This window comes from Limulus polyphemus, unplaced genomic scaffold (genome assembly GCF_000517525.1).
Source record: "Limulus polyphemus unplaced genomic scaffold, Limulus_polyphemus-2.1.2 Scaffold708, whole genome shotgun sequence".
Classification (NCBI taxonomy): Eukaryota; Metazoa; Arthropoda; class Merostomata; order Xiphosura; family Limulidae; genus Limulus; species Limulus polyphemus.
Window position 1 is genome coordinate 280517 of NW_013666318.1, and position 21706 is coordinate 302222.

Sequence of the window (21706 nt, forward strand, 5' to 3'; positions counted from 1 at the left end):
TGTGTCTATGGGCCAGACTAGTTTTGGATAATTCCACTCCTCATAAGTGACCCTGGACACTACCACCAAATGAAATTTCAGACCAAACGAAGAATTAAATTGTGGCGGAATGCTACAAGTTCTTCAAATACCTATAGAATGATGGGATTCTTTTTTGTGAGTGTAAAACACTTAAAAACACCAAATCTTCGAGCCAATGATTTTCTACTTGTAGTTACTGCCTATTACAAGTATTAAAGTTCTGGAAAAAATAGCGCCAAATGTAATATTTGATTACACGTGATTATATTTAACTTTCTGCAGTATTAAAAAATAATTTTTTATCAGTTGTACGCAGCTTATTGTTTTTATCACTAAAATTGAAGATTGCATATTAAATTAAAAGCTCACCTTCTTGTTTACTTATTTATTTGGAGTTTTCTTTTAATACTAATTATTTTGAAATTGTCACGTTGCGTTTTCAATCGTAAGATATGTCTAGTTCTAAATTTGTTTACAGATATCGCTCAAAAATTTGAAGAACACAGTCCCAAATGGTTAGTGTGCCGGACAGTGGAGTTGGGGTTCTGGGGCTCGCGTACCCTCACTCTTATAACACACCCACGGCCAAAAAGTGCGGAGTGCGATGTTTTTCTTGGAGCTATAGGGATGCGAACCACGGATCCACAGCCCAGCAAGATAACTATCCAACCATAAGTTCGTAACAGTTAATAGTTAGTATCAGTGTTTCTTATTACTTGTGTAGTTAATATCAAGCATGCCTAGAAAACATCAGACTATAAGTAGTGATACTAAATTAGAAAATATAATATACATTTTATTGGGTTTTCTTACATTAATATGGCGCTTGAAATATAACACAAGGGAATTTCACTCAGTTTGTTAAATGTTGTTCTTACATCAAGGTGTTATAAGGAGTTTCACTCAGTTTGTTAAATGTTGTCCATACATCAAGATGTTATACACCTCAAAGCCTTCTACATTTTTACCGTTACGACTTTGTTTTCATTTATTTGCTAGGCTGTGCGTGACAAAATGGTTAGCGTGCCGTACTATTAATCCATAGGATCCATGGTTTGTGTCCCGTTAACGCTATATTACATTTCGTGGACGTAGGTGCGTTACAAAGTGATGGTCCAATGCCACTATTACAGTAGCCCAAGAGTTGGCGGTGGATGCTGTTGACTAGCTAGTTTCCCTCTAGTCTACCAGTTCAAAATTAGGGACGGGTAGTCCTTTTGTATCTTTGAGTGAATATTTCAAACAGAAAAACAAATTTTCGAATGCTTGCATCCTTGTGAAATGTTTACCTTAAATAAACGATACATATAAGTTCACAGTCTAGTGATAACAAGTTTATTCTATGAAAGGCTAAGTTGACATATTGAAGTTCTGATACTACTCACTGTTTGTCATAGATGTCACTAAGCTCCTTTTTTATATATATAATGCAACATGGAAAGAAAAGAAAAAGAAAACCGAGATTGTGCCCATACTGTAAAACTGATTTATTTTCCTATAAACTTATTTTTCCTCAAACATTATATTGTGTTGTTGTTGTTTTTTTTACTTTGCCCCGAGTTTACGGAAATTACCACACGTGATTTCTCGCCTTTAAAGCGTATTGATTCAGTCCTAACTCGGTAAGATTTGTATTTTACCTTCCCTTTACTCGTTGGTTCAATACATTGTTCGATAAAAGTATTCCCCAAAAACCAATACAAAATCTACTGTCTGAACCAATTAAAGCTAGCTGAAGCGGATGTTTCTCATAGAAAAGTGACTTAAACATTCTCTTTGCATACATTGAGTCAATATAAGTTGCAATCCGTGATGACTTCCTGTTGTTGTCCAGCTAACTGACAAACCGATGATCTTTAAGTCAAATTAAAACGAAAGTTTATAAAACAATCAAGTTTCCAGGCCTGACTATCACTTTTAAAGTTTTTATAGTTCAAAAACTTAACCGTATTTTTCATTGGTAAATAATCATGTATTGACCACATGAAATAATTAAATTGACCAATGGTTGTTCTTCCTGTAGGAGTCCTTAGAGGCGTGATTCTCTTCTCTTCTTTGATACAGTATTTACTGATTTGGATCAACTGGGTTGTAAGGATGTCAATTAATCATTTTCATAATCACTTGACACATTTTTGAAAACAGTCTTTTAAAGATGCTAAATAAAACTGTAGCGTAACGATTTTTTGTTTTTAGGCGAAAATCGATTTTTATGATGTTTTTTCTCTTTGAGAAACGAGAAAAGTGGTTACACAATTCTTTATTTTCGTTTTCCTGTCGTTAACGGTGATGATTAAATCACGGCATAAAGAAACAAAGGCACGTGTCTTCAACTTACGTGGTAAAGATTAATTTCAAGGTATTCCGTTAAAAACACTAAATAGAACCGAAGGGTGGCTTATAAAACTGTTTCTCTTCAGAGTTTCAAGAATAAGACACCGTCTTATTATTCATTTAACTTCATGAACTTACAGCCCTATAAAGTTGACTGAGGAATCAGATTTCCGTCCTGTTTCCTGTTTATTTTATTGAAATAGCCTCAAAAGCTATTATTTGGGTAAATTCAGAAAATTCAAACAAATCGAAAAAGCTTTTCCTTTGATTCATAAAAAAAAGAGATTTAATATTAAGATAAACTATTTAACTTAACGAATTAAAGCTATTATATATGCAGACAAATTATCAACATTCAATTGTATAGAAAATTAGTCCTCTTAATCCATGGAACAATAAGTCACCAATAGCAACGAACACTGTTTAACATAATGAATAACAACATGGAACAATAAGTTACCAATAGCAAAAAAAAAATATTTCTCTTATTAAGTGACGATAAAATGATGTTTAAATAGCAAGTGATATATTTCCCTTAATAAATGAAGAGAAATTATTTTTAAATAGCAAGGGAAGTATTTATCCTAATACATAAAAGGAAAAGTTACCTACTTAGACCAAAACTGAAAATCAGCCCATAATGAGAATGGTTAATTAATTATGCGTTTCTGACGTTCATGTTTATAAAGATTAGATTCATTGTTTCACCATTTAGGTACCGTCGCTGTTAACAGTATTTTTGGCCGTAAACCCAATAATATCTCTCGAGATTGGATCATCTGAGGAGATTTAAGTTTGTACTAAATGCATACATTAAGCTAACAATGTAAAACAATCTCGATAATAACAGTATAATAATAACAAAAATAAAACTAGATATGTTGAGCATTCTAACCAATACCAACAAAAGAGTATATGTTACGGAGCACAAAAACTCTAGCTGTTAGCTTCAAGTCATGTCGAAGATTTGATGCACGTTGTACAAAGTAACATCAGTTTGACCGTGATAGTTAAGTAACAAGATAGAATATTGGGGGTATCCAATATCTGAAGAAAAAATAATGTACTATACTATTACCCGATTCCATACACAATAACATGTGTAGTAGTACCTTATCTCTCACGCTAGGCTATCTAAAGTTTCAATGTGTGTCGGAGCCGTTTAACGGTCTTTCATTGGGAAGTAGACGTTGTTAAAGAGAATCATATAAAGTTTGACGTATACTGTTATCAAGCTTTTCAAGCGACAGGGAATCGGTGATAGTGTATGAAATAAACAACTAGATTTTATATGATTTCCAAGTAATTTATATTTCACTCTATCGTTAAGGATACTTTCTTTAATAGTATTGATTAAATGTTTAATATTTATAATATATTCATTTATTTATTATTTCTCTTTCAGTTTGCATTGTTAGTTTGGTATTTGGAATAAGAACTTAGCTAAATTTTCAAAACTAACAGAACAAATCACGTCAGATATTATTGGGATTACGACCGAAAATGTCGATAACGGATAGAGTACACTCTTGATGAATCAATGCATTTTAATAGGTGCTTGCTACACTCCTAGTAAGAAAGATATACTACTGGGTTAATTTTTAGTTCTGATCTATGTAGGTAACTTTCTTCGATCAGAAGTTATCGTTAATTTATATAATATGAGAAGTATAAAATTCCAGTTTGTGAAGTGCAGAGTAATGTTTAACTACGACGTATATAAAATGTCCCTTTAAACAATTCGGTCATCTCGAGGAAAAACAAAATAATGTTTTATGAATACTGAAAAATTAAGCACGTTTCAATGAAACAGAAAAGTATTTCCGCTAATACATGAAACATAATGTCCTTTCAATAGTAAAGAAACATTTCCGCTAATGCATGAAACATAATCTCCTTTCAGTAATAGAGGAAACATTTCCACTAATGCATGAAACATAATTTCCTTTCAGTAACAAAAGAAAAAAATCACAGCTGCATGCAAAATAACATAATCTCCTTTCAGTAATAGAGGAAACATTTCCGCTAATGCATGAAACATAATTTCCTTTCAGTAACAAAAGAAAAAAATTCACTGCTGCATGCAAAATAAACCCCTTTTAGTATTAGAAAAAATATTTCGACTATTTTTCAGGAATCAACACTAGGGAAAAAATCAAACTTAATAGATAAAAAACTAATTATGTTTAAGTTGTGTGTGTGTGGATAGAGTGGGGAATTAAATCGTATGATGCACGGGAAAGAAAACATCTTTAAATTGTAAGGTAAAATATTATCCGAATTTTCACTCAGTAGGATCAAATTACTCTCAAAAATCCTTTTTTGTTCTACAAGAATGTAAGACCGCAATTTATAATCAAGAACAAAAGATAACCCAAATATTATTCTTAGCTACGTCGTCATACGCCTACAACAATTAATATTTGAACAAAGCTAGAGCCAAATGTAAAAACTCTAATGGTTTGCAGAATACCCATAAAACTGCGATATGTAAATGTTCTGTAAATATTAGGATAAAGATAGAACAAAAATCATGTAATTTCTTTACCAAAACGTATCAAAATAACGCTGTTTAATCAACAAATATAGACCTCATCATAATAACAGTGTCAGCTCATAACGATTAAACTGTTTCAACTATTCAATTCTCTTAATTTACCTTCTAATTTTCCCGCGCTTATTTCTTCCTCTATTCTTTGTATATATATATGGATGTAATATTATTACATTTTTTTATTCTTACTTTGTTATTTCAAACTTACAACGTAACTGTTTTCACACTACATATGTAATTAGAACCTTCCAAAAAATAGTGTTTATTTTCACTACTATTTGAATCTTTTTGTTGAAACTACGATGCCATACTAATGAATCTAACAACGAAGGCAGCTATTGTGTTATTAAAAACATGTGCATGAAACATTTGTGTTAATCAGGATTTTACAGCAAACAACACAAGCTTATCATCTGTTAGAGTAGCTATAATTTAGTAGTGGTAGGATAAGTAAGATCCTGTATATCACATATTTTAGTTAGTGGTAGGATGTGTAAGATCCTGTATATCACATACTTTAGTTAGTGGTAGGATGAGTAAGATCTTGTATATCACATACTTTAGTTAGTGGTAGGATGAGTAAGATTTTGTATATCACATACTTTAGTTAGTGGTAGGATGAGTAAGATCCTGTATATCATATACTTTAATTAGTGGTAAGATGAGTAAGATCCTGTATATCACATACTTTAGTTAGTGGTAAGATGAGTAAGATCCTGTATATCATATACTTTAGTTAGTGGTAGGATGAGTAAGATCCTGTCTATTATGTATTAGTGGATCACAAAAGTAACCTTATAGTTAAACACGTCAATAGACGACATGTAAGTAACATGTCAAATGTGTTATTTCTTTGCAGTAGAAACTTATTCTCTGTAATAGGATTTATAATACTCAATATCATTCAGGAAATGTTTCCTAGAAAAAAATGTTTGTAATTTTATATAAAGAGTCAACGTGTTATCAATGAGTTAACAATGAATAAAATACAACCTAGAAAAACAAATTTTGCTCTCAAACCTGAAAGTTTCCCGTTTCCCAGAACAACGTCTCGGTGAAAATTGTTTACACACTGTTGAATGTGTTTTCCATTTTTTACAGAAATTTTCAAAAGTTTTTTGCTACATTTTTCTGTTATCAAAGACAACATAGTATTTCCCTAAAACGTTCCACAGCTTACAGGACTATTAGACAACCTAATTTTATTCCAAAATATTATCTTAAAAACTAACACTTGACTCAGTGAATATAACATGTTAATTATCAATTAATGTTACACGCTAATAATCAGTAAATTTAGCATGATAATAATCAGTGATTTTAACACGCTATTAAACAGTAAATTTAACATGATCATAATTAATGAATTTAACACGCTAATAATCAGTAAATCTAACACGATAATAATCAGTAAATTTAACACTATAATAATCAGAGAATATAACACGCTAATAATTAGTAAATTTAACACGATCATAATTAATGAATTTAACACGCTAATAATCAGGAAATCTAACACAATAATAATCAGAGAATATAACACGCTAATAATCAGAGAATATAACACGCTAATAATCAGGAAATCTAACACGATAATAATCAGTAAATTTAACACTATAATAATTAGAGAATATAACACACTAATAATCAGTAAATTTAACACGATCATAATTATTGAATTTAACACGCTAATAATCAGGATATCTAACACGATAATAATCAGTAAATTTAACACTATAATAATTAGAGAATATAACACACTAATAATCAGTAAATTTAACACGATCATAATTAATGAACTTAAAACGCTAATAATCAGGAAATCTAACACGATAACAATCAGTAAATTTAACACAGGCCCGGCGCTCGACTCGCAATCTGAGGGTCGCGGGTTCGAATCGTGGTTATACCAAATATGCTAGCCCTTTCAGCCGTAGGGGGCGTTATAATATTTCGGCCAATTCCACTATTCGTTAGTAAAAGAGTGGCTCAAGAGTTAGCGGTGGGTGATGATGAATAGTTACCTTCCCTCTAGTCTTTCACTGCTAACTTAGGGACGGCTAGCCCTCGTGAAGCTATTCAAAACAGACCAATTTTACACGCCAGTAAAAAAGATTGTATTTTCCAGTCACCAAACAATCGCCTGTTAATCATCAGGAAAATTTACCTGACAGTCACTCGAGAATTGAACTGTAAGTCAATAGGGCAGTTTATGTGCTAATCATACGAATTCTACCTGACAATCATTGGTACATTTTAATGACCAATCATCAGAAAACTTTATCTGCCAATCACCAGAGTGTTTTACTTTTCAAACTCTAGATATGTTTTCGCTGCCAATCACTGTAGGTTTTAATTGCCATTCACTTGATTATTTTTTAATATATGTCATTTGTTATTAAGCACAAAGCTACACAAATGGCTATTTGTGTTCTGCCCAACGCGGGTATCGAAAACCGGTTTCTAGCGTTCTAACTCCGCAGACATACCACTGTGCCACTGGGAGGGGGGGGGGGCTACTTAATAAATGCCAAGTATTATTTACTTTCTAATTGGTAAATATATTTTACTTACCCAATCATTGGAGAAGTTTACTTGTCAACCATTAAAGTACCCAAACAATTTTACTCTACGTTAATCAGAGACATTTACTTGCAAATTATTAGAGAATTCTTACTGACAATCAGCAAATAATTTAAACATGTTGATAATCAGGAAACTTTATCTGTCAATAACCATAAGAATTTATCTATTAATCACTGTAGCTGTCAGTTATTTGTTACTCACTTTCAAATGATTTGTAGCTGCCAGTCAGTTGTTACCCAGTTGTTAGCCTAAACTGGTGCCTTTAATAAAGTAGTGATGTTGAAAATTGCATTTATAACACTCTCAACTGAATCTGAGGAGTACGTTCAGTTATATGTCGTGACTCGAATCTTGGGCCTTCTAATCAACACTCCGGCAGCCTAACAATGCCGACTTATATGACAAGCATGAAACGATTTTTAATATCTTAAAACAATAGATATAGTAGTATTATATGATAGTTTAACTTTATGTTAACAACGACAACAGAATGGTCAATTTGTTCTTTGAACGCAATATTTATAGAGCGAATTGCCGCAGCCTTGGTAGGATATCAATTGGTGCTGAACTTTATATTAACTAACAAAAAACTGTAAGAACGTGCTCGTGGATAACACGTTTCATGAAAGAGAAACCCTTCAATCCTCCAGAGAGTAAAACGTGTTATGTCGGTTATCGCAATGTCAACTTTCGACCAATAGGATTTATTATCTGTTTTCGATTTTAAAAAACTGGGTAAATGTCATTCACTTTCCTATAATACGTAATCTCTTGTGGTATAGGTCTTAGATTTGCCACAACTAGGTCGACCTTTAAAAATTGTTATCACTTTCGACTGTCATGTACAGCCTCCAGTGGCTACATCAATAACATATTTAACAGATAACGTCAATGTTTCTGTAGAAATTCTCTCATTTTGAAGACTTTTGATCTCGCATTCTACTAATGTGAGAACTGTTATCCAAAGAAGAATTTCTCAAGTTTAAAAAAAAACAAAAACATAATTACAGAAGCTCGATAACAAGACAATCTCATTCTATTAAATTTGAGTAGATAAGAGGGTAGCATTAACTTTATTTTTGGTGAAAGTATTATATCAAAACCAGTTGAATAATAACGCAATAAGTTTTTCTAAGAATAAAAGTCCTTATTTAGATCGAGATTTAACGAACTAGAAATGGAAAATTATATCAGCCGAAATGCTCTATTTTTCAAACTGCCATTTTCAAGAAACAAATGCCCAGTGTGGTTTTCAGGAATCGTTTATACTGATTTTCATGTAATGCGGTCTATTTATTGTGTTGAAATATAACGTAAAAAAATAGAAATGTTTCTATTCCCCTCGCTATTCGCCGCCTGGAATTATACAGGAGAACGTCTAGTTATTACATGAATTGTTGTCTCCAGTGACATTCAATAATTTATGCTTCATTGATGCCACAACTGCTTTATTCTCAGGAAGATCTCCGTCAATCTTCAGGAGTTGAGTGGACCGTTTTAGACATCTTTATCACGTTAGTTTGTTTGTTTTAGAAATTTTCCGCCAAACTACACCAAGAGCTCCACGTGAACTACCGTCTTTAATTTCAACTGTCAGACTGGTGGTAAATCAGATAGTTGACAGCACCCACCGCCAATTCCTAGGCTAGTCTGACCAAATAATGGAATTTAACCGTTGCTTTATAGCGTACGCACGGCCTCAAAGTGCGGAGCGCGTTTTGCGGCAAATAGCCAAGACTAACGAGCTCTTGGACTTATGGTTAATGATTAGTAAACTCCTAGCTAAGCTAACGTTGGCTATTTTCCTTTCGTTCGTTTGTTTATATTAGAGCAAAGCCACATTTAGCTATCTGTTGTCTCCATCGCGAGGAATCGAACCCCGAATTCTAGTCTTGTAAGTCCGTAAACTTACCACTATCCCACTGGGAACGTTGGTTATTTTTTCAGCGTTAATATGCACTGCTAGAAGTAAAACATTGGCCCCTCAGTGGCACAGCGGGATGTCTGCGGACTTACAACGCTAGAATCCGGGTTTTGATACTCGTAGTGGGCAGAGCACAGATAGCCAATTGTGTAGCTTTGTGCTTAATTACAGACAAACTTAGTAAAACACTGAGTTTCTAGCTGAGACATATGTGGCCATTTTAATTGGAGTTGATATAAATATATATATATATATGTATATACTGCTACTAGTAAAGCAATTATATAGATAAGTAAATACTGTATATTTCTGTTAGTGTTAATATTCACTGCTAGAAGGAAGATATTGTTGTATTTCCAACCAAGCTATGTGTGTCCATTTCGATCAATGTGGATTCCACTGCTAGTATTATGAACACTAATATGTTTCAAGACATGCTAATAATGGTTATTTGGTCGGTCATATTACGATTAAAGACCAAGCGATCACAATGAAAATAACATTGTTTGCCCAGAAAATAATGTCTCTGAATGCCTGCTCTAATTTTTTATACTATGGAAAGTAGCAAAGAATTTACGTTTCACAATATTTGGACCTGTTATAAAAGTAAAAGTGTGGACTGTCACGTGTTTTATATAACTCAATGATGTAAGTCTAGTTGTCAGAGTTTTCAAGAATCACCCAAAACAACTTGTAATACATGTATTATTCTTGATTATTAAGTGACTATAGATCTCATCTGATTATTTATTTCATTGAACGCGTGTGTTCATGAATAACAAATAAAAGTAATTAGAACAGGACTAATAGGCAGGTTATCTCTATTCGGGATACTCTCACCAGTTTAGGATAATTTGATATCACTTACTAAAACATGGTAGTTTTTTCCAGATTGTCGTTGGATATTCCTAACCAGAGTAATGAAACAAGAGAGAACCCTCAACAGTTGAGGTACTTGAAATTATTTTAGGCAGGATTAGAATAGATTAATGTATTAGACCTTCGGCGTGATCAAATACATCAATCGTCAAAAGGGTTTGACCTTCTGAGTCGAAAACTGTAATTAGATCTCAAATCGGTCAAGAGATGACCGAGCTATGAGATAAAAGTTTGTACTTGAAGAAAAAAAAAACTCAGCGCCGTTTTATGAGCCGCTCATCCGCGGCTAAAAAGATCTAAGTTAATTTTCTTTCTGCATTTCTTAATCCAATATTCTGATCACCGATGGTTGAAATGAGTTAAAAAAAAACGATTTTTTGTATAAGTTTATTACCACGATGATACTAGATTAAAAAACACTTAGTTTGGGCTGACTTGGATAATGTGAAAAGTTAATAATGAGGGACTAGAAGCAAATTTAGAACATTGGAAGAGCAAATCGCATTTAAAATAAACTCCTACTTCTTTTTGTTGTAACTAATTCTAGGTTTGCGTCCGAACGTTCCCTATCTTTAAGAAATGGCACTAGAGAGCAGTAAAGTTAGAATAATTACAAGGAAACAGTAAAATATATTTTTCAGTAAGATACTGTGTTCTTTTTGGTTAAGATATAGATGTATTTTTAGTAACATAATGTGTTTCTTTTGGTTAAGATGTAGATGTATTTTTATGTAAGATACTCTGTTCTTCTTGGTTAAAATATAGATGTATTTTTAGTAAGTTACTGTGTTCCTTTTTGTTAAGATAAAGATGTATTTTCATGTAAGATACTGTATTCCTTTTGGTTAAGATATAAATTTATTTTAATGTAATATACTGCGTTCCTTTTGGTTAAGATAAAGATGTATTTTTATATAAGACACTGTGTTCCTTTTCGTTAAGATAAAGATGTATTTTTAGCAAGATAATGTGTTCCATTTGGTTAAGATATAGATGTTTTTTTATGTAAGATACCGTGTTCCTTTTGGTTAATATATAAATGTATTTTTAGCCATATACTGTGTTCCTTTTGGTTAACATATACATTTATTTTCATGAAAGATATAGTGTTCCTTTTGGTTAAGATATAAATGTATTTTAATGTAAGATACCGTGTTCCTTTTGGTTAAGATATAAATGTATTTTAATGTAAGATACTGTGTTCCTTTTGGTTAAGATAAGGATGTATTTTTACGTACGATACTGTGTTTTTTTTTGGTTAAGATATACATGTATTTTCATACAAGATACTGTATTCCTTTTGGTTAAGATATAAATTTATTTTAATGTAACATACTGTGTTCCTTTTCGTTAAGATAAAGATATATTTGAGTAAGATACTATGTTTCTTTCGGTTAAGATGTAGATGTATTTTTATGTAGGATATTGTGTTCCGTTTGGTTAAGATAAAGATGTATTTTTATGTAAGATACTGTTGTTATTTTGTTTATGATAAGGATGTATTTTTATGTAAAATACTGTGTTCCTTTTGGTTAAGATATAGATGTATTTTTATGTAAGATACTGTGTTCATTTTGGTTAAGATGAACATGTATTTTTATGCAAGATACTGTGTTCCTTTCGGTTAAGATGTAGATGTATTTTGATGTAAGTTACTGTGTTCCTTTTCGTTAAGATAAAGATATATTTGAGTAAGATACTATGTTTCTTTCGGTTAAGATGTAGATGTATTTTTATGTAGGATATTGTGTTCCGTTTGGTTAAGATAAAGATGTATTTTTATGTAAAGTACTGTCTTCCTTTTGCTTAAGAATAAAGATACAGAAAGAACAATCTGTACTATGTCTACTACAGGTATTTAAATCCGATTTTTAGAGTCATAGGCCTTCAAATTTACCACTGACCACTGGAAGGTATAAAATACTATATACATTTATAATTTTGTTTTATCAAGTAATTGATTGAGTTATTTTCATAATACTGCATGAGTCTTAGACTGTTCACCATTTGCATACACTCTATTAACCTTTTCTGTAGCGATTGGTAGTTAAAGCTTGAATTCCTATGCATATTTGTGAAACATCGAAAAAGTAACACACGTCAGCATTTCAACTCCAGTGTTACCCCTTTTTGTAAACTAAACGTTTCATTTTGAACCATGTAATAAATTTAAATTTGCATCAGTTAGCATTATATTAGACACTGTTTATAAGAACTGAAACGTTTCTCCTCACACACAATCCTCAAGTCCTTGAAATTTTGTCACCATTTGGCAGTGTTACGTTTTCTTCGTGAATAAGAAAGAGAACATTAATAGTACTTCGTTTCAAAGTTTTAATTTCCAAACATCTTCTTATTGGAAGAAAACAAATGATATATATAGGAATATGTACGTATTTTTATGGAAAATAAATACAATCTGTATTATTGATACTAGATATGGTACTTATAGCGCAGCTGTTTCTAAGTATCATAATGGAACATACAGTCTCAACATTAACATTTCAACAGACCCGGCATGGACAGGTGGTTGGGGACGTTCAACTAACAATATGCGGGTCGCGGGTTCGAATCCCCGTCACAACAACATGCTCGCCCTTTCAACCGTGGGGGCGTTATAATGTGACTGTCAATCCCATTATTCGCTGGTTAAAGATTAGTCCAAAAGTTGGCGGTGGGTGGTGATGATTATCTGCCTTCCCTCTAGTCTTACACTCCAAAATTAGGGATGGTTAGGGCAGATAGCCCTCGTGTAGCTTTGCGCGAAATTCAAAAAACAAACATTTAAACCAAACAGAACCAACAGAAGAACTTTATGAAAGCTCGAGGACAATCTGCAACAAGCAGGTGAATTAATGGTCAATTATTCGCACATTTTAGAGCATTACTTTAGACAAGGTGGCTCTAATTGATAATTACTGAGACAGTCATTCCCCAAATGAGAACGTTATAATGTCTCTATTAACGTTAATAAATAACCGTGATAGAGTATATTTCATTTCAGTGCCAATGTTCTTAGTAATTAGAAATATAACTACCACTATTATAAAATTCCGTACATTGATTAGTGATTTAATTTTTAGCTTTGAGCTATATATGTAACTTAAAGTGATCGTTGGTAAATGATAGGATCCATTTGTCTATCTACATCAGATGATAGTAATGTAGCCTCTTAATTCATTTTCAGTTAGAGGCTATTGAACAATTTCTTTTTATTTAATTTTTCTTTTATTACGACGTAGTTGCGTTTGATTGTTATTCGTATTACTATCTGTCTACTTCTCTATCTTTCTAACTGTCTAACAATTTTGGCGCCAATACAATTTAATTTTTCTGTCTAGGATATTCTTCATTTCAGATCTAGTGCTAGCACATTATGTCGAAAAAATCGTTTATAGCTTTTGAAACAAAAGTACATGTTTTCATTATTTCTGTTAGTATTTAACCAACTTTTCCTTCAGTTGTAGTTGAAAAAACAAATGTTTATTGCATTAAAAAACTCTCTGCTTAATACTGTACAATATTGTTGGTGTACTGAAGATGAATACATTATATTAAAACAACTCTGTAGGTTTACCACTTCGTCACAGTCAACATCATGTTCTAGCTGACGACCGTTCATCCTTGATAATAGCCCTACAGTGTAGTTTCCATTGCAAACGGCTCCGTCGTAAGGCTGCCATGTCAGAAGCACACCACTCCTCCTTGCTTGCTTTCCATAACCCATCTAGTATATGAGAACAATGGTTTCTCAACACCCGTTTCAACAGACTGATCACACAGACGTCCACGTGCGACTTTGTTGATATGTCTTCGTAAGAAACACAACGAATACCTATTTCATTCTTTAGGTATGTCATGGAAGCAGTGTGTGTACACGTGACTTGTGTCGTTTTTCCAGAAGAATATCTCTTTTGATTATGTTGCGTGCTCTTACATGGTACTCGTGGACTGATTTCCGACTGATCATTGTGTTCGTGGATTCTTTTATCTTTTACAAGACGTTGCACTTGCTTAGCATGGCTCGGAAACTTCTTGTTGCAGGTCTCTTTCTGTATGGTCCTAAAGACTCAAGTTGACCCATAATCTTTAATTTTTTCATACTATTAAGTACAAGGAATATCTAAGTCTTGAAAATTCTAAACTCCCGATCTGAACACATCCTTATGATCTGAGTGTATGAATAGGGATGTTACATACACTTCCTAAAAGTTATATATTTGAGTTGACAGTACACTACTTACAAAACGACAGACAAAGTAAAAATGAAGGTCTGATAAATACAGTTGCACCGCTACTTCAAATCAACTGTAGTTGTCACGTAACTTGCTGATTTGCGTATTGAATATCATTTTTAATATAACGTATTTAACTCTCTGTATACTCAGAAACAATTTTTCGTGCATTACTTGCAGAGAAACACTTAGTTTGTAGGTATCAGTTGCCACAGAACATGTCCCAAAGTTCAAGTTTCTTTAATCGCTTGCTTCTAATGCCAGTTGAACGCTCAACGTCATCATGTTTAGTTTTCCAAAGATTAACACGAAAGTTTTTTTTTGTTTGTTTATAATAGCGTGTGTTAAGTATCTATATAGAGTTTGAAGTTAGACACTTCGACCAAACTAGTCACGCTTTGCCAGAAACATGATTCGAATATTTCTGGATTACTGAATAAACTCACTAGACCAGGCAGTCTCCATTCCGCTTTCACCACCACAAAACACCAATATACTTATAAATTTTGCTACAAAAAACAAAAAAATAATAATACCTTTATAAGTTTTATTATCCATTTTTGACAAAGATATTCCCAGAAGCATAAGATATAGTCTAATAAGTTCATAGAAAAACTATTTAATAGAAAACTCTTACCGTTGATACTAGAAGTACCCCAACAACTTCTTACCACTGATATCAGAAGTACCCTAACAACTTCTTACCATTAATACCAGAATTACCCTAACAACTTCTTACCATTAATACCAGAACTACCCTAACAACTTCTTACCATTAATACCAGAACTACCCTAACAACTTCTTACCATTAATACCAGAATTACCCTAACAACTTCTTACCATTAATACCAGAACTACCCTAACAACTTCTTACCATTAATACCAGAACTACCCTAACAACTTCTTACCATTAATACCAGAACTACCCTAACAACTTCTTCCCACTGATACCAGAACTACCCTAACAACTCATCACTGATACCAGAAGTAACCTAACTAATCCTGAACGTAAATTTATTAGATAGCACGGCTCTATAAATTAATTCTGAATTACTTAGTAGCGTGCTTGACGGAAAGCAACAGTTGTCATATGTTATTGCAATGGATTGTTGGGCGGTTTCTTTAGATTATTCGGTAAAATTGAATAAAGCAAAGTGCAATCGGCTTAACCATATCGAAACTCCTACAGTTTAGCCTAACTAGTATTCATTGGTAAGCCTAAGTCCAAAGTAAATGCTAATCCAACAATTTCACTTACTTGACATCTGCTCTCGTATCTCTAGTACTTCGTCGAAACACAAAATCAACACTCACAAAACTGAACTAACTGAGCTGATAGTAACAGACAAACTAGTTAAAAACTCACTAACTTCATAACTAGTCATCACGTGACAGATTCACTAACCAATAATCGTCTACTCTAGCTTTTATTCTCCTTTATATGGCTAAATATTTTCATAAACTTTCAGTAAGTTTCTACTCAATAAGCCACACGCGACGTCAAACTCCCCCTGGCCAACAACAATACAAGTGTCCAAACTGAAATCAAAACATATCCTACAACAATATTGTTGTCTAATACTTTAAGAGTAGGCAATATCAAAGTTGTTTTTGGTCATCTTAAACAATAAAACTTATTAAACACTTAAGCAATAAATCAGACATTTGTCTATTCTTAACTGGAAGGAAGGTCGCATTATGTTTAGCTCTACAGGATGTCTGCTAAGACGACTATTCACAACTAATTTTACTTGCTTCTTTCATTAGAAAAATTTATAAAAATAACTAATAACTGGTCAATAATGTAAGATCTCTTCATTCCTAATCTGGAGTCGATAAACTAGAGAGCTCTATTCGTCCCTAATCTTGAATTGATAAACTAGAGAGAAAATAGCTGGTCGACAACTTAAGCTCTCTTCGTCCCTGATCTTTAATCGATAAACGAGAGAGAAAATAACTAGACAACAACTTAAGCTCTCTTCGTCCCTAATCTTTAATCGATAAACTAGAGAGAAAATAACTAGACAACAACTTAAGCTCTCTTCGTCCCTAATCTTTAATCGATAAACTAGAGAGAAAATAACTAGACAACAACTTAAGCTCTCTTCGTCCCTAATCTTGATTCGAGAAACTAGAGAGAAAACGATGCCATAAACGATGGCAACATAGTAATTATCACATTACGTTGACAATGCCATAAACGATGGCAACATAGTAATTATCACATTTCGTTGACAATACCATAAACGATGGCAACATAGTAATTATCACATTTCGTTGACAATACCATAAACGATGGCAACATAGTAATTATTGCATTTCGTTGACAATACCATAAACGATGGCAACATAGTAATTATTGCATTTCGTTGGCAGCACTAGAATTCTTACTCAGTGCTGTAAACAAAAGAAGAAAAAGTTATGAAGAATAAAAACATTTTGAAGGTAAAAGAAGCATAGATACAGAAAATAATGAATAAATGTTGAATACTTATAATACAGACTATTACCTTAAGCTACATATGGAAATATTGGAGCACTTTCCCCGTTTATTTATTGCATGAATTGGTTATTGCTCTTCTATATGGTGCAATGTATAAAACTCATTGCATATTTTGAGGTCCAGATAGTCAATTTCTTTTTAGGTTAACGTATGTATATACACATACAAAGCAGTCAGTAATAAATACCGAAATGGCTTAAAAACGTGCGTTTAACATTCACCTGACGTCACTTACTGGTCCAAGAACTTTTCAGTTTCCTTTCAAATTTGCATGAACACGAATCAGTTAAGTCTCCAAACTCTCTCTCCACAACAGTTATTCATTTTATACGAGTTATGTAATACATGTTTTACATAACATGCCATTTCGATGTCACAATATTAGTTCGAATTACACTAAGCATAGGGAATATTTCAATGAATATGGAACAAAAACCTTGTCTGTTAAATATCTTCTGTTTTATTATTTCTGTATTTTACCAACGTAATAAAAGCGAGATTTTCTCATACATATACAACTGTTTTTTTTATATAAACAGAGTTTTGAAACAGCACGACCGTGTTTGAAGTTAAAAATTAAAACTACAGATCTCTTCAGAATCGTCGTACAACAGATACAGTATATACAGCAGAAGTTCTGATCAAAAGTTTGTTAACGATATAGATCAGAACTAAAAATATAAGTAGCTAACAAGTCAATTCTGTATAATAAATTTACGAGTAAAAAACTAAGCCCTACAAGGGTTGGAATGCCTTCCTGCTATTACTCACTTTATCGGTCGTAATCCCAATAATATCCCACGAAGTGTGGCCAGCTTAGGACAGTTAGGATATAGTTCTAAATCCAAATTAACAATTAATAACTGAACCTGTTGGGGCTGATGAACCCTGATACATAACTGAAAATGTACAGTCCTAAATCCAAATTAAGAACAAATAATTTAACCTGTTGAGGCTGATGAACCCTGATACATAACTGAAGATGTATAATCATAAATCGAAATTAAGAACAAACAATTTAACCTGGTGGGTCTGATGAACCCTGATACAGAACTGAAGATGTATAGTCCTAAATCTAAATTAGGAACAAACAATTTAGCCAAAAAGAAGAGCAACAAAGTACATTTTGTTTCTAAATATCCGTTTTGTTCGGTTGTACATAAATATGTAATTAAAACCGTTGTCAGTTTTAATATAATGTAATATTAAATTTCTTACTCACTTAACTTTCTAAGTTACATTGCAGTTTTTCGAAATAAGCAGTAGAGAGTGTGAAGATGTTTGGTGCCGGGTGTGACAAGTTGACAGGATCTTTAAATGAGTGCGCATGCGCGTGTATTATCCCGTGCTGAAAATGTGGCAGTTAATTTAAACAGGTTATGAAACAATACTTTATTGGAGGGAGGCGGAGATTATGGTATCCTCTACTTAGTTAAACTTTTTATAGAACTCCAGTATCACCTTACTCTCTTTCTGAAACAAGACTATACATTTTAAAATACTGGAGAGAGGGTGACAAAATACATGTTGGCACCTCAAAAATTAATTGAAGGACTAGACCTTCCTCACACATCCCTGTTGATATTCCATTCATAAGTCTAATTTTCAACAATTTGCTTGATTCGGAAGTTCGCATAAATCTACAAATCTGTCCTTGCTTTTCAGGTGGTAGACTACAGGAATTGAAACTACTCAAAAATGTCCACTTCCATCTGTTGTAAATACTCTTGTCTGATCTAATAGTAGGATTTGACTCCAATTCTTAGAGGGCTCCCCACGGCCCCAAAGTGCGTAGCGTCTTTTTGTGGCAACGGGCTATAAACCGTAAATCCTCAGGTTTTCATTTCGGGCACGCTTACGAATGACCACGTTCTGCCCAACAGGATATGTTTATAAAAATGGATAAGTTAGTTCGATTTTGAAAGAGGCCCTCAGACTTTGCTAGAACACATGTCTGAACATGAAACTTATATTTGTTTAGAGGCAAAATACTTTGATGTGTTTTGTGCGTTCGACATCTTGTCCATTTCTTCCAGTGTTTAATGGCCTTGCTTGTTTCCCTAGTTTAGAATTTATAGACTAGGGGGAAAGTAGCCAGTCAACATCACCCACTGCTAACCCTTAGACTACTCTTTTTTTTCTAACGAATATGACATTATAACGTCCCCACGCTGATAAGGAGAGCACGTTCAGTGACAAGCTTCGAATTTGCAGATTGTTAATAGAGTGCCCGAACCACCAGGCCGCGCCAGGCCCATGTTTAATGGAGTGGTATGTTGTGTTTTTCAACTTGAACGGTACTTTATTGACTCATAGGCCAAACGGCCAGTTCAGGACCTCAAAGTTCAATTATAGCCATCTCTGATTTAGAACTGCTGACCAGAGTGCGAACAATCACTCAACAGCGCTTGACCCCTAAACTGCTACTCTTTATCCAATAGAGAGATGACTGTCACAGTTATCACTCTGCAACAGCACAGCGGAAAGCACGAAGATCCATTGACATATCACGAACTCGAACCTTAGACCTTCCGATCCTCTGCATTAAATGACGTGCATGTTTCTCTTAAAAGCAATACACAGATCTTATGACTGGAAGTGTTGTCCAATTTTGTGGAAAATAAATCCTAATGTTGATATTTTGTAGATAGTAACTGCCATGTGAATGAAGAAGGTGCCAGTAAAGGGAGGAGGAAGAATAAAAATTTGGTTATAAGTCGTTACTTTAAGAGAAAACTGTTGACATTATATAACTGTTTACATAAAACCTTCATTTATGAAGAGAAATCCCACAAATAACTCACTGTGAGTAACATCGGTACTATAAAACTAATACGGCTCAAAATGAAACCTCAGAGAGAATCCTGGAATCTTTCAATATGTTGATAGAATATATAAAGCTCTTAACACTTGTGTTCAAACAGCGCCGAAAGCTTCATTTGTAGAGAAGAACCACAATACAAATATTCTGGGTTCTCTGTATTGAATTACTTTTAAACATTCGCCAACAGTCTAAGCTACTTAGCGAGAAAGTAGAAGCAAACTGTTAATAAAGAGTTAGTAGTCTGGAAAAAGAAAATATATCCTCACGTTGCGCCGTAACGTGAGTGAACTTTTCCAGTGATATTACATTGGTTTGTAAACTTTGCAATGTTAAAATAAAATGAAAATTAGTTTCTGGTGTATCAGAAACTCTATCATTTGATAAAATAAAGTTTGTAAATTAACCCTAAAATATCGGTAAGGGGTCCATCAACGGTTTTTAAACATGATTATATACAAAATATTTATGCACCACATTGCTATGTCCCTTAGATTGTTAGTTACAGGTTCGTAATAACTATAGATAATGATAAACATTGTTTGTAATTAAGCACAAAGCTACACAATGGGCTATCTGTGCTCTGCCCACCACGGGTATCGAAACCCGGATTCTAGCGTTGTAAGTCCGCAGATATACCGCTGTGCCACTGGGGGGCTAGAAATAGAAACTTACAAACAAAATATCAATTACATGCAGTGAGAGTTGTAACAAGGTAAAGCATAAAATTATCCAATATGATGTAACATGTGGACCAAGTCATAGTTTAATAGTCTGAAAATAAATTAATAATTTATTAGCACAACAGTGTGAAGGAAAAAGTCTTGATAGAAATGAACGAAGTAAAAATATTCGAGCAGATATTCGTATATAAGCATATTAATACAAGTACATTATAGCAGTAGACAAACTGAAATAAATTAGTACAAGTAGATTATAACAATATACAAAGCGAAGCATATTAATACAAGTATATTATAACAATATACAAACTGAAGCATACTAGCGCAAGTAAATTATAACAATATACAAACTGAAGCATATTAATACAAGTAGATTATAACAATATACAAATTGAAGCATATTAATACAAGTAGATTATAACAATATACAAAGTGAAGCATATTAATACAAGTAGAGTATAGTAGTATACAAACTGAACCATATTAATACAAGTAGAGTATAGTATAAAAACTGAACCATATTAATACAAGTAGAGTATAGTAGTATACAAACTGAACCATATTAATACAAGTAGAGTATAGTATAAAAACTGAACCATATTAATACAAGTAGAGTATATTAGTATACAAACTGAACCATATTAATACAAGTAGAGTATAGTATACAAACTGAACCATATTAATACAAGTATAGTATAGTAGTACACAAACTGAACCATATTAATAGAAGTAGAGTATAGTAGTATACAAACTGAACCATATTAATAGAAGTAGAGTATAGTATACAAACTGAACCATATTAATAGAAGTAGAGTATAGTATACAAACTGAACCATATTAATACAAGTATAGTATAGTATACAAACTGAACCATATTAATACAAGTAGAGTATAGTAGTATACAAACTGAACCATATTAATACAAGTAGAGTATAGTAGTATACAAACTGAACCATATTAATAGAAGTAGAGTATAGTATACAAACTGAACCATATTAATACAAGTAGAGTATAGTAGTATACAAACTGAACCATATTAATCCAAGTAGAGTATAGTAGTATACAAACTGAACCATATTAATACAAGTAGAGTATAGTAGTATACAAACTGAACTATATTAATACTAAGTAGAGTATAGTAGTATACTAAACTGAACCATATTAA

At 32.9% G+C, this 21706-nt stretch overlaps 1 protein-coding gene and 1 long non-coding RNA gene across 5 annotated transcripts in view; one reads left to right on the forward strand and one right to left on the reverse strand.

Moving 5' to 3' along the window:
- LOC111085910 overlaps nucleotides 1-18185 on the forward strand; it is a 19408-nt gene extending 1223 nt beyond the window's left edge. The window contains exons 2-3 of the long non-coding RNA XR_002610681.1: nucleotides 14894-14901; nucleotides 15079-18185. This is a non-coding gene — a long non-coding RNA (uncharacterized LOC111085910). The remainder of the gene's footprint in view (nucleotides 1-14893; nucleotides 14902-15078) is intronic.
- LOC106460099 (alpha-catulin-like) overlaps nucleotides 1-21706 on the reverse strand; it is a 155866-nt gene that overhangs the window by 102742 nt on the left and 31418 nt on the right. The window lies entirely within an intron of this gene.